The sequence below is a fragment of the Schistocerca americana genome, unplaced genomic scaffold, assembly GCF_021461395.2.
Source record: "Schistocerca americana isolate TAMUIC-IGC-003095 unplaced genomic scaffold, iqSchAmer2.1 HiC_scaffold_77, whole genome shotgun sequence".
NCBI classification, from domain to species: Eukaryota; Metazoa; Arthropoda; class Insecta; order Orthoptera; family Acrididae; genus Schistocerca; species Schistocerca americana.
The window spans coordinates 602,501-607,500 of NW_025726533.1; positions in this window are offsets into that span (position 1 = coordinate 602,501).

The window sequence follows — 5,000 nt, forward strand, 5'->3', positions numbered from 1 at the left end:
GACCCACCGGAAGGGCGCAGCGTCCCCCACCCCAGACATGTGACGTCACACCATCGGTATTGACGACTAGACTGATTCCTTATAATCATTTGCCATACACCGGTGGAAGCTGCCGAGACGAGTAACTACATAGCGGGCTCGCCGTGTCACTAATGTACAGAGATACAACAGTTTCGACTGGAACCGGATTAAACGTATACACGGCGCTGATTAGTAATAGATAGAGCCATCAGAATACAGATAATGTATACAACTGTCCGTATACATGCTGAAAGACTCTGCTCACAATCACAACCACACGTCAGCCACACACCCTTATCACGCACTACTCTCTGCCTGTAACACGCACACAGACAATATGTAAGCACCAGCATGGAACAACACCCAGTGCATCCTCTCCGCCACATTAGACAATCCACACTGTCATAACCAGACTGGGAGGTCCACTCAGAAAACAGAATATCCCACCCACCCGACAACCACCATTGCTCAGCCAAGCCACCAACACCCACACATGTCCTACACAGGGGTGCACCCAACATCACAATACTGCCTCCTCTCACAGCACACAAACAATGGCAGGAATGAAAGACACAGGTCTGCCACAAGCATGGAATGAGAGCGCCGCCTGTCATGAGCCAAAGGTGCATCCTGACGTGGCAAATCAGATGATGCCGCAGGCATCCACTTACTATAATCACAATCAACAAACCGGCCGCCCCGCCCCCCATTAAACCTTTCCTTACAACAATGTGTACCTTAACCTAACCTATATCGTACCGTAACCTAACCTATATCGTACCGTAACCTAACCTATATCGTACCGTAACCTAACCTATATCGTACCGTAACCTAACCTATATCGTACCGTAACCTAACCTATATCGTACCGTAACCTAACCTATATCGTACCGTAACCTAACCTATATCGTACCGTAACCTAACCTATATCGTACCGTAACCTAACCTATATCGTACCGTAACCTAACCTATATCGTACCGTAACCTAACCTATATCGTACCGTAACCTAACCTATGTCGTACCGTAACCTAACCTATGTCGTACCGTAACCTAACCTATGTCGTACCGTAACCTAACCTATGTCGTACCGTAACCTAACCTATGTCGTACCGTAACCTAACCTATATCGTACCGTAACCTAACCTATGTCGTACCGTAACCTAACCTATGTCGTACCGTAACCTAACCTATGTCGTACCGTAACCTAACCTATGTCGTACCGTAACCTAACCTATGTCGTACCGTAACCTAACCTATGTCGTACCGTAACCTAACCTATGTCGTACCGTAACCTAACCTATGTCGTACCGTAACCTAACCTATGTCGTACCGTAACCTAACCTATGTCGTACCGTAACCTAACCTATGTCGTACCGTAACCTAACCTATGTCGTACCGTAACCTAACCTATGTCGTACCGTAACCTAACCTATGTCGTACCGTAACCTAACCTATGTCGTACCGTAACCTAACCTATGTCGTACCGTAACCTAACCTATGTCGTACCGTAACCTAACCTATGTCGTACCGTAACCTAACCTATGTCGTACCGTAACCTAACCTATGTCGTACCGTAACCTAACCTATGTCGTACCGTAACCTAACCTATGTCGTACCGTAACCTAACCTATGTCGTACCTTAACCTAACCTATGTCGTACCTTAACCTAACCTATGTCGTACCTTAACCTAACCTGTATTGCGCCTTAACCTAACCTGTATTGCGCCTTAACCTAACCTGTATTGCGCCTTAACCTAACCTGTATTGCGCCTTAACCTAACCTGTATTGCGCCTTAACCTAACCTGTATTGCGCCTTAACCTAACCTGTATTGCGCCTTAACCTAACCTGTATTGCGCCTTAACCTAACCTGTATTGCGCCTTAACCTAACCTGTATTGCGCCTTAACCTAACCTGTATTGCGCCTTAACCTAACCTGTATTGCGCCTTAACCTAACCTGTATTGCGCCTTAACCTAACCTGTATTGCGCCTTAACCTAACCTGTATTGCGCCTTAACCTAACCTGTATTGCGCCTTAACCTAACCTGTATTGCGCCTTAACCTAACCTGTATTGCGCCTTAACCTAACCTGTATGGCGCCTTAACCTAACCTGTATGGCGCCTTAACGTAACCTGTATTGCGCCTTAACGTAACCTATATTGCGCCTTAACGTAACCTATATTGCGCCTTAACGTAACCTATATTGCGCCTTAACGTAACCTATATTGCGCCTTAACCTAACCTATATTGCGCCTTAACCTAACCTATATTGCGCCTTAACCTAACCTATATTGCGCCTTAACCTAACCTATATTGCGCCTTAACCTAACCTATATTGCGCCTTAACCTAACCTATATTGCGCCTTAACGTAACCTATATTGCGCCTTAACCTAACCTATATTGCGCCTTAACCTAACCTATATTGCGCCTTAACCTAACCTATATTGCGCCTTAACGTAACCTATATTGCGCCTTAACGTAACCTATATTGCGCCTTAACCTAACCTATATTGCGCCTTAACCTAACCTATATTGCGCCTTAACCTAACCTATATTGCGCCTTAACCTAACCTATATTGCGCCTTAACGTAACCTATATTGCGCCTTAACGTAACCTATATTGCGCCTTAACGTAACCTATATTGCGCCTTAACGTAACCTATATTGCGCCTTAACGTAACCTATATTGCGCCTTAACGTAACCTATATTGCGCCTTAACGTAACCTATATTGCGCCTTAACGTAACCTATATTGCGCCTTAACCTAACCTATATTGCGCCTTAACGTAACCTATATTGCGCCTTAATGTAACCTATATTGCGCCTTAATGTAACCTATATTGCGCCTTAATGTAACCTATATTGCGCCTTAATGTAACCTACGTTGCGCCTTAACGTAACCTACGTTGCGCCTTAACGTAACCTACGTTGCGCCTTAACGTAACCTACGTTGCGCCTTAACGTAACCTACGTTGCGCCTTAACGTAACCTACGTTGCGCCGTAACGTAACCTACGTTGCGCCGTAACGCAACCCACGTTGCGCCGTAACGTAACCCACGTTGCGCCGTAACGTAACACACGTTGGGCCTTAACCCAACACACGTTGGGCCTTAACCCAACACACGTTGGGCCTTAACCCAACACACGTTGGGCCTTAACCCAACACACGTTGGGCCTTAACCCAACACACGTTGGGCCTTAACCCAACACACGTTGGGCCTTAACCCAACACACGTTGGGCCTTAACCCAACACACGTTGGGCCTTAACCCAACACACGTTGGGCCTTAACCCAACACACGTTGGGCCTTAACCTGCTCTGTAATTGTCATACGACGCGTTAAATTAGTGTAGTGTTGCCTAACTGCAACCCCCGCAATATAGTTTGCTACTCGCACTGCCCGGTCCCCAGTGTATCGCTTCATGTTAAACACCTTGCAGCTATACACTGTAATGTGGATGGCAGCAGGACGTACATGCTCAATGCCCTTTGCAGTTGTTCATTGGCATTTGCAGTTGTTCATTGGCATTTGCATGGCGAAGCACTTAGCCTACGCTGTGGTACGGCCTGTGTCAACTGTCCGCTGATGTTGTACGTCCAAATCACACACTGTACTGCACATTGGTCCTCATGTACTGAATGATACATCGTGGTACATGTGACCGTACAACGACTGCGCCAACAACGGCGAACCATGCGGTCCAAATGTTGTGCACTCAGCTACGTGTCGTCTCCCTATAAGAGCTGGATTGCAGTGTGGTATGCCCTGGATGGCGATCAGCATGAGCCGTCTGTTGATGTAGTGGCGCGTGTTGTCAGACGTAGTCGTCTCTTCTCACACACCGTGATAGCATGGTGCACTGCGTTCCACATCTGCGACATGCGACAGAGGCCGGTTGACAGTCGTTCGCGCAATGGACATCGCATACGTACGGGGGCCACCTTCCACGTGTTCGCGAAGCGTGCACATGTTGTTGCGTGTATGTGGGCAGACATAGTGTGTCGTGACACCTGACACAGGCATGCAACAATCGTTGAATTTGCAAATGGCGATGGACGCCTACGTTTGCTGGTGACGTTACGCAAATGAACAACTGGTAAACCGTTGTGGTGCGGTTGTTCTCGCTAGAGGTGAATCAGTGATGGCGACGATCGGTTGAGCTACCAACCGGTTGTTCCAGCGATACCCACCATGCCCACGAACGTGAATGGCATCTGGGTGTGAAGCGATACGCGGCGGTGGCTGGGTGGGACCGTCCCCGGCCGGTGAGGGGGGGCCTCCCGGCGTGCTGGCCGCGCGGTGCGTGGGCGCACGCGCTACAGCCGGCTGGTGGGGGCGGCCAGTGGCAGGCGCGCCGGCCGACGGAGGCGGCAGGCGGCGCAGCTGCGCGCCGGCGCACCCTGCACGCGGCGCCGTGCGGCCAAAGTAGGTCCTCGCGGGCCCGGTGCGAAGCGCGGTGGACATCTGCAGTGTGCTGGTCCGATTGAGGACTGTGTGCGCTGAGGATGCGCCGCCGCCCGGCGCTCGGCGCCGCGACGCCGTCTGCTGCTCGGTCGCCTCTGCGGTTCTCGCAGGTGGTTTGTATCGCAGCTGTGCGGACGTGTTGGCGCGTGCGCTGTGCTGGGAGAGTTCGCTTCGGCACCCAAGTGGGGCTTTTGTCCTTCTGTGGCGCTGGCGTTGGAGCTGCCGGTCACCGTAGGTGGCGCGTGTTGTCTCCCGCCGGCAATGCCACGACAGCACGCTCCCGGGCCTCTGTCGGCAGCGGCAAGCTCAGTTGGGAGCACGGGTGGTCGCACCTAAAGCGTCTACTCGCCAAACTCCGGGCGATTGCGCCTCTCTCGAACCCGACCAAGTACTTAGGACGGCGCTGCGCGCCGCCGGGACCTGAGAGGGTTTCGAGGTGTATGGTGCAGGGGAGCTCAGCCTCCTCCTGTTTGCAGAATAATTGAGCGGACGCTTGCGTGTTCGCGCGGG